Source organism: Ursus arctos, unplaced genomic scaffold, assembly GCF_023065955.2.
Source record: "Ursus arctos isolate Adak ecotype North America unplaced genomic scaffold, UrsArc2.0 scaffold_7, whole genome shotgun sequence".
Classification (NCBI taxonomy): domain Eukaryota; kingdom Metazoa; phylum Chordata; class Mammalia; order Carnivora; family Ursidae; genus Ursus; species Ursus arctos.
This window is the reverse complement of record NW_026623089.1, coordinates 7,130,202-7,143,194: the sequence shown is the minus strand read 5'-3', so window position 1 is coordinate 7,143,194 and position 12,993 is coordinate 7,130,202. Positions and strand designations below refer to the sequence as shown.

The 12,993-nt window shown below is 53.3% G+C and overlaps 1 protein-coding gene across 2 annotated transcripts in view; it reads right to left on the bottom strand.

The window, feature by feature from the left end:
• The window catches only part of FAM53B (family with sequence similarity 53 member B), a 107,709-nt gene that overhangs the window by 91,558 nt on the left and 3,158 nt on the right, over positions 1-12,993 (bottom strand). The window contains exon 1 of one of the 2 annotated variants that reach the window (XM_048219078.2): positions 640-995. The exons of the other annotated variant lie outside the window; for it this stretch is intronic. The gene's annotated coding sequence lies outside the window, so the exon portion shown is untranslated. Of the gene's footprint in view, positions 1-639; positions 996-12,993 lie in introns of those variants that run through there. 2 annotated transcript variants of the gene reach the window in all.

Genomic DNA, 12,993 nt, shown 5'->3' with positions numbered 1-12,993 from the left:
TCTTAAATGTCAACCCACAGAGCAACCTATTTGTCTGCCCACAGGCCGTGATAAAAATGTGACTGGGGAGCCTATCCAGAGGAGCAAGAGATTTCTTTCCAACGGCAGCACGGTCCCTGACTGGGGATAACACCAGGGGTTGAGAAGAGAGGCTTTGGAACAGATGAACTGGAGTCAGGACCTGCGCTCTCAAGGATATGGTTGGCGCTCAGTTCCTTCCCCGCAGAGAGTGGCTCATTTCCTAACAACTGATCGTGGGACAGTCAGATGAGTGTCCACACCGTGCCTGGCACGTTGCAGGTACTCAACAAAAGCTAACTCTCTAAGTACAAAAACAACTTCCCCTGTAACCCTATTTGCACCACGGGTCTTTTTGCACACATGTGGGTTCTCCCCTCTTCTCGGCGATGAGATGGCAGTGAGCAATTCTGGGCCCAGCCCAACCTGCCGTGCTCTCAGCCCTTCACTGCTTACGGAAGGAAGACACAGGAGACCATTTGGGGAGTGGCTGGCTAGAGGCAAGCAGTGTCAAGAGGCAGGCATGCAGTCAAGCCTGGCCTTCCGGGGCTATTCTTTCCCTTTCTAAAGCAAGAGACAAAACCTCTCTGTGCATCCTCTTAACCCCAACTTCCTCCTTACCAAGTGCTTCGGTCCTGCACCTCTTCCATGGCTAAATCCACCAGGCTGGTCTGCTTTTCCCCTTTCTTCACTCTTGCCCAAGGTTCTGGAAACTCTTCCTGGTATCTTATTCTTGCACTTCATCAGTTGTCATTCTGGCTATAAAGGGAGTGGGCACTGGCTAAGCTGGGGAGACTCGTGCAGACTGTACCCACATAAACCAACATGGACAGGCCCAGCCACTCGCAAGAGCAGGAATGGACCAAACTCCTGACCGCACATGGCAGGTCATTAGATACCCCAGAGCAGCCGTCCTCGAACCAGGGATGGCCCAGCAGCAAATAACCACACAGCTTTCCTCCACACTCAGATCCATCAGCAGGCTCGAAAGCGCGGGAGCTGTTTCTGGCACTGATGCATTATGACTGGGTCCAATGAACTGAAAACCCATGTTCTCTTTATTTGCCTTCCCACCTCAAAATGACTCTGCCCCTAACTAGCTTCTGAAGAGTTTTTGTTAAAAGATTTTATTTACTTATTAAAGAGAGAGAGAGAGAGAGAGAGGAGAGCGTGCGTGAGCAGAGGGAGGGGCAGAGGGAGAAGCCAGCTCCCCGCTGATCAGAGAGCCCAACCCGGGGCTCCATCCCAGGACCCTGGGATCAGGACCTGAGCCAAAGACAGACGCCCAACCAACTGAGCCACCCAGGCGCCCTGAGATGCTTATTCAGAGAACGTTGGAACCAAGTAGAACAGGAGCTCCACGCTAGTCAACGAGCAGACTCAGTGTTGCAGCTAAGAGCATTTTAAGGGGAAAGCCCTGTGACGTGAGCTAGCTGAGGGAGCTGGGGCTCATCTTCCTTCCTCAAGCTCCACAGTAGCCACCGCTCTGAATGAAGAAAAGAGTTCCTTATCTGCGTCCATGGAAAACACGGCCATTTCATGGAGCAAAAATGTTTCCATCCCAGCATGGTGGGAGGGGGGACGTGCCAGGCACAGCACTGCTGATGAGGCCACCAGCCCAGGTAAGCCAAGAGGTGCAGAGAAAGGAGCTGGGCTCACAGGCTGGAGAGTGGGGCAGGACTGAGGGGGGTCCTCAGACAGCCACTGGTCACTTGCCATCAGGACCTGGGGCTGGGCAGTCTGGGTGGCTTGCCCACGGTCATACAGAAGTCTGGGGGGCAGCGCTTCCAGACCCACGTTCTCCCCACCATGTCACCCACTTCTCCATCTCCTCTGAGTGAGTGAACGCACTTTCAATTCTGTGCTTTGGGCCAGGAGAGCCCAGTGTCCTTTCTTTCACTGGAACGCCTCCTTTGGTTCTTTCAGATCTGGCTTTTCTGCACTGGGAGACGGTCTAGGGCGCGTTCCCCCCACTGGAGGCTTCTGTGAGGATGGCAAGGGTTGACACCCGTGTTGTCCAACACTAAGCACTTGCCATGTGCTAGTGGGACTGAAGAACTGAGCTTTCCATTCCACTTAGTTTAATTAACTTAAATTTAAATAACCTTGTAATTTTGTCAATTATACCTCAGTAAAGCTGAAAAACATTTAAATGGCTCTATGTGGCTAGTGGCTACCATACACGACAAAGCATACAGCATCCACACAGAGAAGAGTCAGCACAATGCTCCTGTGAAGGGCCAGGCAGTAAATATTTTAGCCTCTATAGACTGTATGGCCTCTGTTGCCCCCACTCAGCTCTGCTGCTGTGGCACGAAGGCAGCCACAGACACTGCAAACCCAAATGGGCATGGCTGTGTGCCAATAAAGTTTTATTTACAAAGGCAGGCAGTGGGTCAGATTTGGCCTGTGGGCTGTTTGCCAACCCCTGATATAGGACATAGGACTGGGAGTTCAAATCCCGGGACTACTGCCCACCAGCAGGATGAACTTGGGCATCCTTATCTTGTTAAACCTCAATTTCTTCGCCTATAAAGAGGAGACCATCACAGTGCCCACTTCTTAAGGAGGACGTAAGAATTCAATGAGAAGTCTGTAATGCACGCCACGCCTACAGAGCGGGCATTCCAAAAGTACTTGCTGGGTGAACGGAAGCCGGATACGTCCCGGGTGCTCCGACTTCCAGCCTCCTAGGTACCCCTCCCCATCCTGTGAGGTAGACACTGCTAGTCCCAACCTACAGGGACCTGAAGTGGCTGGTTCTGAGTCAAGTGCAATAACATGGCAGGACTAGAATCCAGGGCTCCCACTTCCGTGCCCTGGTCTTAGTCTCTCCTCCATGGACGCTTTTCTATCTGACGTCCGCCTGGCTGGCTGGGCTCATGTGTACTAGCCTGCACTCCAAGAGGCTCACTCCTTTGTGAAGGAAATCATTAAGAAAAACAAAGTTGACCGTTTCTTGAGGGCTCTAAGATACTGCACTGTCCTGGTTCCTGTTCTGTCCACCCCTCTGGAGTCCTGGTCACACTTCTGGGGACCAGAGACCCCTCTGCTAAGGCTGTCGATCACCGACACACCAGAAGACATCCTCCCAGGGTGCTTCCCCTTTACTGTGCTGGGTCAGAATGAGGTTCTGGGTGCTGCAGAGGCATACGAAGATCCCTGTCACCCTTCACAGCGCTGCCCCGCCAAGTGTCCTCTAAAACTGAAAAACAGTATCCCGGCCCTGTGACGGGGCCACCACGAGGTGCTCTCTGCAATTCCCTACAGGGTCGCACGATCCCCCTGTGAGTAGGCCCAGCTCACACATGACCTGAATGACACGTCCTTCCTTCTTCCTGCATTCAGGAGGAAGACCCATCCCTGACGTCCTCTCCCCCATCTCCTTGGTGGGTACACCAGGATCATTCCCAAGCAGAGCAGGGGGCACTCAGGATGACTGTCTTCTCCTCCAGAGCCCTAAGACACCCACTGACTGTCGCCAACATGCTGGCCTCACTGCAGCCACCAGGTAGTTGGGCCAAAACAGCAACAGGCCCAGCCTAACAGGGTTCAAATAGGCCCAGCCTGACAAGCCAAGTCAGCTGGGCCCCTGCTCTCTCCTTCTGCCACAGCTAGGGGCTGAAAATTAGGCCCCGGTGCCCCTAGGAGCACCTAAAGCCTGGCCATGCCACTCACTACCATGCCACTCAGGAGGGGAATCACCTGGTCTCCCCCAGGCCTCACGGCTCCCCCAGACACGGACAGGGGCAGCCTGCTCGGTCACTGTTGCACAAGTGCGGGGGAAGGGCTGGGCCAGGCATTTTCACATGGGTTCAAAGCCAAGCAGGACACCTGCAGGCCCAGGTAGCTCCTCAGGCCCCCGTGGGCAGACACCAGGCTGGCTATGCTCTGACCCGGCAGAGTGGTCACTGGGGCCCTGTGCCGCCTCCCAGAGCACTAATGCCCTGGAGTCTTCTCCGTAACACTCAGGGACATGCCCAAACCTCACACAAGTTTAGAAAACGGATGGGTTTCTAAGGCAAGTCAGAACCCATTCACCTGGGAAGCATCGTCCCCTCGCAGCCCCCGCGGCGGAGCCATCAGGCTCGGCCCCTATTCCCAGCATGTGGCTCTTCTGCTCCAGGTCATAGTTTACCTGTCAGCCTACTTAGCCTCAGCCAGACCCAATCTCTCTTCTACTTTTCTTTCTAATACGTGAGGGTGTCTGCTAACTTCCCTGGGAATTAGATGAATAGGGAGGTTTACAGTCGAAATTAACCTTATTTAAAGCTAACTCACTTTTCTTCTCAGGCCCGAATCCTGATAAGCAAAACCCTACAGGGCTTGGAAAAGACACCCCAAAAGCTGAGAAGGGCTGCTGACCTGCCCATCCTCGTAGGCTCATTGTTTTCCTAAATTCTCCTCCTCTGGGCCTGAGTCACATGCCGCACAGTCAACAGGGCCTGGAATCTGGGCTGGCATCTGAGGGTGTGGAGGCCACAGAGAGCACTGGGCGCCAGGAGTCAGGTGACCCAAGGCAGAACATTCTCGCGTGTTTGTGTCAGCAACTCCCCCACCCCTGGAGAACACCGGTGAGAACACGCTATGACAGAGCCCAAAGGGCACTGAAGCTCCTTTTTCAATCACACCAACATGGCTACTTTTCTCCATTAAGGAAAAAAAAAAAAAAAAACAACCGGTAGTTTTATACTGAATTGGATGTTTTCAACGTACGCAATGCCAAAAGGTTTTGTTCGTTTTGATTTCCTTAGTTCCAGTGTAGGCAAGGCAAGGAACTTTGAAAGTTCTTGGGAATCTCAAATGTCCCTGCTGAAAGCACTAAAAATAAACAAAGACCACACCCTCTGGCCAAGGAGATGGCACCTATTGAAAGTTCCACGTCCTAAGGAGCCGGCAGATCTCCCTCCAAGGAGATCACGCCAAGGTCAAAAGGACTGGGCCCTGGGCAGTCTCCCTGGAAGGTGGCTCCAAGTGAGGACTGCTGGAGAAGACTGTCCCCCCGCTTTCCAGGTGGTAACTGACCAACAGCTATCCCCTTCAGCCCTCACGCAGCCCTGGTTCAACATCCCTCTCCCGGCTTGGTCAGTGGGCTCCCAGTTGTCTGCTCCAATCCACCCTGAGCTGCCACTCCCCAAACACTGAGCCTCCAAAAGCAGAAAGCATCAACATCTGGCTCCCAGCTCCCAGGCCTCTGCTTCAAGACAGGACTCTTGGCTTTGCACCTGCTGCCATCCTGAACTTGACCAGCGTAGCCCAACAAACTGCTCACCCAGGCGCCAGGTCCCGGTGCCTGTCAACCACCTGCTATTCCCCCAAATGCCCCACAGCACCATGCTTCCACACCTCCGCCCTCACTGCGCCCTGGTCTGGAGCATCTCCTGCTCCCCAGCCTTCACCTGTCTCAACTCCTGCTCATTCTTCAAGAAGCCTTTCTACCCCTTGCCTTTGGCTCAGTTGAAATGACCTTCCTGTGACTCCCACGGGACTGTGGATTCGCCAGCATCCCGTGCACACACATCTCCATTACACGCATCATGCTTCATCTGGCACATAGTAGGAACTCAATCAAAACAGCTGCTGTCTCTCGGGGCGCCTGGCTGGCTGAGTCGGAAGAGCATGCAACTCTTCATCTCAGGGTCGTGAGTTCAAGCCCCACGATGGGTGTAGAGCTTACTAAAAATAAAGAAATAAAAAACAACTGCCATCTCACTGTCCATGACATAAGCCTGTGAGCTCTGCAAAAACAGGAACTCGGTTTACTCATCTCTGAATTCTTCAGGGCCTGACACATACAGAGGGCGTTTACTAGATACTGACAGACTGGATTGTGCCTGGGGTACCACCAGCATGGCAGCGTGGCCTGTGGTCACCACAGGAATAATGACAAATCTGAAGAGGCACAAAGGGTGAGGAAAATGAGTTCTGTCACATCCACCAAGACCAGAGGCAGTCCAGATGCTTCTGTTACTTCCCTCACACAGCCCCTCATCACAAAGTTTCATCATGTCCAAGAGAGGGTCTGTGTCAGGGCCATCCAACCCCAGCCACCATGCTGGGTCCTCCGCAGGGGGCTTTCCAAGGCCAGCCCCAGCCACGGATGCCAGCGTCTGAGGGGAAGGGGCTGCTGCAGCCTGGAGTCAGGGCCCCCAGCCCAGAACCCAGTACCTAATACCAAGCCTCACACTCCTGTACCAAGGGGTCTCCCCCAAAGCTGACCAAAGTCTAGCAGGCAATCTCACATGCCAAGACTGTCCACCCTGTTTACCCCACAGGATGCAGGCTGGGGCTGGCGAGGTGTCATGCTCAGAAGACATGTGGGTGGAGACTGTCGGGAACCACTGGCTTGCGCCAAGAGAAGCCCAGTGACCACTGAAGAGGGTAAAGGGCGTTCCCTCTGTCAACTGGGTCAAGGGCTTGGTTCAAAAGCTTTAACGAGGGGCGCCTGGGTGGCACAGTGGTTAAGCGTCTGCCTTCGGCTCAGGGCGTGATCCTGGCGTTATGGGATCGAGCCCCACATCAGGCTCCTCCGCTATGAGCCTGCTTCTTCCTCTCCCACTCCCCCTGCTTGTGTTCCCTCTCTCGCTGGCTGTCTCTATCTCTGTCGAATAAATAAATAAAATCTTTAAAAAAAAAAAAAAAAAAAGCTTTAACGAGCTTAGATGAGCTCTTGCTCCTGGAGAGATGGCCGGCCACATTCAGGTGGCACAGGGGTCCAGAGGCAACTGGAATCATACCCCAGGGGGCAGCGAGAGGCGGGCAGGCTGGGGGCGAGCACCCCAGCTGTGACCACACAACCTGCCCCAACGCTGACTGCAGTTGTGAAGGCAGCTCGTGGACTCGAAAGAAGGGGCAAAACCAAATAAAGACATCAGCTGCAAAGAGTCTAGAGAGAATCTAAGGAGGAGGTAAACGTGCCTCCCACTCTACGTCCAGAGAGGTGTGCAGCACCGGAGGCTTGCGAAGAACACACTCGCATTCAGAGGCTGGTGAGAGCAGAGCCAAGGCTCCGAGGCTGCACTGTGACGCTTACACGCATTTACTTTCCTCTGTTTAGGACGAAAGTAAGTCACTTTTAGTAAACAGAGATTTTGTTTCCTAAAGAGAAAGCTTAAAAGATTTTACCAGTCTTAACTCTTGTTAAGAGACACACTGCAAACTAAATTATAACACATGCTTTTAACTCTTCCTCCCCCCTAAAAATCTTAAGACATCAGGGAATGGAGAATGCTGGCTGAGGAAAGGCTCTACCTGCCCCACTCTGGCCTGTCCAGCTAAGCCCAGCTCTGTGCTCTGTCACACACCGAGACCGTGAGGGCAACTGCCCTTGTCCTTCCCTTGCCAGCCCTCCATCTGTCCTCCCCACAGCATGTGCCCGCCACGGGGCTGGGCATTAAGGGTCTCCACCCATGGACTCACTCAGGGTCCTAAACCCACAGGCTGGGTGCTGCCAGCAAGGCCATCATCCAGAGGAGGAAACCCAGGCTGGGAGAGACAGTCACCTGCCCAAGAGCAGATGGTCAGCAAAGGGCAGACTCGGGATTTGAACCCAGGCACTGACTCCAGAGGGCTACACAGGCCCTGAAGGACGCAGACCTGGGTTTCACCTACGCTCTGCCCAAAGCTCCTCTGTGGTTCTTCCCCGGTTGGAAGGCGGCCTGCCCCGGACCACGTGGCAGCACGTCTGCCCTTCGGGTCCCATGCGCATCTCCTCCCTCCCGTCCCTCCACACAGCACCGCACCCTTCACCGGGGCTTCTCAGACGGCCTCTTAACCACTCCTTAAAATGCTGGGAGGCAGAGCCAGCAAGGTGAGAAATCTGGGGCCCAGGGGGTCACACAGCACACCAGTCCCGCAAGACAGGAGCAGCGTGGTCACCAGAGGGCCTTCACAGGAGGATGGCCCCCAGGACCACCCCATGGGGACCCCCGCATTTCAGACCCCCTCTGGAGTCTCAGAACCACAGACACCACCTCCCCAGGAGACGACTCCCCCTCCTCACCCAGAGCACGGAGGTGGCTGGCTACAGGGGACGAGGTCCTTCCCCCACTGAACATGCAGAGAGGCTGCTCCCAGCCGGCAGATGGAACCTCCCTCAGCTCCCAGGCCCCAGGCCAGCAGGAATGCCAGAGCAAGGGGAATTCCAGGCGAGGCCGAGGCCTCTCCCAGCTGGGCCGTGTCCGTCAGGGCACTTCAGGCAGAGGGCAGCTAGGAGGAGGGTGGCCTCCCCTGGGTGGAGGATGGGGGGCAAGCAGGAGCACCAGAACCCACACGAGCCACCCCCTCTATCCAGAGCACTGCTGGAGCTGCTGGACACGGAGAGGCCCTGGCCAGGCCCTGCTGTCCAGGAGCCCACGGGCCTATCCGGCAGGCTCTGCGGCATGCCACCCAAGCCCCTCAGAAGCAGCAGTGCGGTGCTCTGGCCATGATGGCCCGGGCACGGCCCCCGGACGACGCACCCTGCTTACAGCAGGAACTGCATCACCTTCCCACTGAGGCAGGCGCTGGAGGAAGAGCGAGCATGGCATGGTGGCAAGAATACAGGACTGAAGCCAGCCAGAATGAGCTGCAATCCCACTGTCCCCTCTCACTCTGGGCGAGTAATTGCTCCGGGCGGCAGTGTTTCCAGCAATGGATGGGGCAAGTCCCTCAGCCATCTATCCTGTGCTGAGGATTAAATGAACTAATGAAGTCAAGTGCCCAGCCCTACTTGGGATGCTCAGCAGGTGCCCAATCAACGCCTGGGAAATGAATGCCTGCAGAAAATAACCACCCCCCTCTTCCCCACCTCATTAGGCCCAAGCCCAACTCCCAGCAGAGGAGAAAGGGCCCTTATTTACCACCACCACCACCAAGGCACAGAAGAGCAGGTGGACAAACCTTGGCCAAGAAACCAACAGCCTCTTCATCAAGCTCAAGGCTTCAGTACTTTCCACTGGGACTCAGTTTCCCCCGCTGGGGGGTTAGTGAGCCCAAATTCAGCAACCTAAGGGATCCCTGCTGAGCATGAATCAGGGGAGGGGGTGAAAAACGGGGCGGACTGATGGAAGAGGACGGAGGGCGATGGATGGCATGTTTCACTAGCCGGAAAGGCTCTGGACAGTGACTCCGTTGACGGCACACTGTCCTCAAGCAAGACTGCGTCTCAGAGTCATCTCTCAGCAGAGAATGCGATGCTAGAGCGGGGGACTCAGAAGACAAAGGTTCTAGTTCCTCTGTGCGCTGGCTGTGTGACCTCAGCAAAGTCACCGCACCTCTGGGGGGTGGGGGAGGGAGATATCTCCTCCGTAAAAGAACATAAGCAGGCCAGAGAAGCTCGTGCTCTCTACAGCCCCTGGTCATTCTAAACATAATTCCACAACACCTAACCCCAAGCATGCGGGCAAGAGGGCAGGTTCCGCACAGTCCGGTCCAACCAGGTGGATGGACAGGGTGACAGTCGCTGCAGACCGAGGTGAAAAGAAAGAACTGCTCACTGAGAATCACCAAGACGTGGCCGGGACCCAAACTGCATCTTCCCTCCCCTGAACCCCAGAGGGGTACCATGTGCCAAGCCTGCAGAAGGGACAAGAAGCTGAAAAAGAACCAGCAAGATGGTAGGGAGGCAGGCCCCCCACCCCCCCGCAAGAGAACTACCCTGAGGCAACCAGATGAATAAAACTTGCCCTCTCTGTTCCAGAAAGAAGGTGGCTCAGAGGCGCTGTACCAAACCCTGGGCAGGGAGGCACGCCCAAGACCTGGCCCAGGCGAAATAGGAACTACCTGGATGATGTGTACAGCAGGCACTTCGCCCAGAGGTGGGTACCTTTCAGATCCTCCTGCACTGAGACATGGCAACAACGGAAAATTCCAGTAGGTTTATTCCACTCCTGAAGAGGAAGGTCCCTGGGGAAGTGAGGTATGAATGGGGTCTATTCCAGCCCTTATTCCTCAGTCCTGGATGCACAACAGGATCGACTCAGAAGCTTTAAAAATACCAATGCTGGGTCCTACCCCTTCTCTCCAGGATTCTGATGTAACTGGTCCTGGATGCAGCCTGGGCATTGGGCTTTTTTTTTTTTTTTAATCCTCTCCAGGTGATTCTAATGTGCAGCCCAGGTCGAGAACGACTGCTCTGGAGTCTGGAATCTCAGCAGAGGCCCCAGCCATCTCCCAGAAACTCTTTAGGAGCAGAAAGCGCAGGAGGAGACCCAACCAGGCAGGCCTTGCTGGAGACAGGTATCCTCACACCACCCCCACCTCCACCTCCAAACCAGGATCAACCTGCAAAGAGCCATCTGTCTGAGCAGAACGCAGGGCCCCTGCCCAGCCCCGGCTGGGGCCTACCACGTGCCCACACACTGAAGGCTGTACAATTGTGTTTAATTATTTGATTACTTGAGGCATGTAAACAAAATGTGATATTACACAAACCTAGGGTGGCGAGCGCCACAAAAATGATTTACTTTGAGAGATCTGAATTACAAATGCAAAAAAAAAAAAAAATGCTGGAAACCCTTTTAACAATCTCTTTGAATGGAAATCGGAATCTGAATACATGGGGATGCTTCTTCTGGGCTGCCAGATTTATTTCCCATTTCCCCTAGAAGGTCCCCAGGAATAATTCTATTTTCTTGTGAATCTGTCTTCTGTAAGGCTGAGGCAAAACATCTCCGTCTTCCCGACTGAGGCACTGCGTTTGGTCCTCCGGTAGATCTAGAATCCAAGCACTCCTTTAAAACAAATTTTTTTTAAGGTATAGGAAAAAGAGGAGCAAGGGAAAGCGGCAGTCAAAATTTCTAAGCTCCCCCATGGTGTTAAGACTAAACAAAATTTATGCTTTGAGATAAAACAGAACCTAGTGCTTCTATCTTTCGAACACACCAACCAATAGCATGTGTGCGCAAAACCACCAGGCTCTAAAGTGAGACAGACCGGGACAGAGCTACTGGCCTCTCGGCCTAGCGGCTGTGTGGCCTTAGGCCGGTTACTTGGCCTCTCGGAGGCTCCATCTCTTTAGCAGTCACTGCAGGAATGCTGTGAAAATTAGAGAGTGTATGCAAAGCCCCTGGCCCAGGGTGGGCCTTCAATAACCAGTGGGCACTGCTATTATTCTTTGAGCAATCCACACCCATTTCGGCAGAAGCCTGCTGCGCCCAACTTTTCATGGTCCTGAATCTTGGGAACTAGGGAACCACATTATACCACTGCGGAAGGAGAATCTGTGTCTTTGTTTCACGGGCGAAGGAAAAGAGCAAGAGCAGTCAGGAGCTGGCCTGCCCCTGCATTCTGGGGTCAAATGGGCTGTTTAGCGACATGATTTGCTTTTACCTCCTGAGAGCGGCCCCATGGAAAAAGTCCCTCCAGGGACCACAGGAGCCCAAGGAGCACTGTTGTTTCTGAGATATTCCTGCGCAGTCTGGCCAAACAGCCCCCACCCCACCCCACCCCCCTGCAAAAGACAGCTTCCCTTGCAGCCCCCACAGCAGGAGAGGGGCAGGACCGTTAACGAAGCGGGGGTGCCTGTCACACTTCTCCATAACCCCTGACGTGATGTGAAATTCTACAAGGTAGACCCTTTGAAATGCAAAATCTTCCAGAGTCCTTCAAATGTGTTTTTATTTTCTCGGGTTCCTAAGGCTGCTTTCAGACCCACCCATCAGTATTTCCCCTCTCAATCACCCACATTTAACAAAAAAAAAAAAAGAAAGAAAAAAGAAAAAGAAAAAGAAAAAAAGGAGGAGGAGGCTGAAGCAAGGACGTCTCTGTTTTTTGAAAAAGCTCAAGTATCTCCAGTCGATGCAAGGAAGGAGAAAAAAAAAATCTTGTCCTCGGCTCCAGCCTCGTTACATCCCTCTTCCAAGACAGCCTGAAGCCAAGTTTCCCCTGCAAGATTTCCTCCCGTCCTGACCAGCACGGCACTGACTCTGCCACTGCTTAGGATCCCAGAAGGCTTTCTTAAATCAAGAATCCGGGTGCCCTCCGACCCAAGTTCGGGAAGGTTAAGACAGGCACCACCAAAACCACAACCCACAATTTTCGAAGCCCAAGCCTTGATCCAAAACTGTGTGCACAGGAGGTTTGGATTAAACATCAAAGAAGAAATTACCTTAAAACAAAGTTGTTTGGCAAAGAAAATTACTTCACCATAAGAAGAACCCTAGGGAACAGTAAATTGCTTTTGAATATAGACTTTTCAGTGGCGCGGTCATTAATCATGTTAATGTAAACTGCGCTAAAACAAAAATTTTCTAAGCAAGTCTCCGGGCACATCAGCGTATCTAAGCCTCTGGGTTTGTTTCCAAAGCTCACATCCCAGCACGCAATGAAACTGCTGTTAATGGGGTCAGCTATTACAGTGCAGTCCCCGACCCTGGGCCATAATAAAGGTGACTCAGCCATGTAGAAAGAACTCTCATAAAGTTAGGCAGGAAACAAACACAGAAATTAATCAGAGAAGGAGAGTCAATGATTTTGGAAAGTGTATTCATGGGGCAAGTTTAAACAGCAACTCTCCCTGGATGATCCGACATTTCAGAAAGGAGTCGAGGGAGGCCAGTCAACATTCCTTGCAGCATGCAAGTCCCTCGGCCAGGCCCTGTTTTGTAGGGTGGAGGACAGGGCAGCAGCTGGACAAGGCGAGGAGGAGCGTGGAGCCCAGCAGAGTTAAGCTGCGCTGAGCCCAGCCAGACCCGGCCATGTGCTTCATGTTGGCAACAAACCGGTTCTTTCAAGAGAGGAAGAGTCTGACAAAAAGGACAGCTGCAGCAAAGCAAGAAGCTGAGAGGCAAAAAAACAAAAAACAAAAAAACCCAAAAAACAAAAAACCTCAAAAAAGCCCCAGGTTTAGGATTCTCCCCTCACGTCAAAAAAAAAAAAAAAAAAAATCACCTTCAGCATTTGCAAGGGCTAGTTAATCTATGAACGTGTCCCCCTTGCTGGATCAATTAAAGAGAGCCCCTCCACATCTGGTTTCCATCTAAAACCGAAACTTGT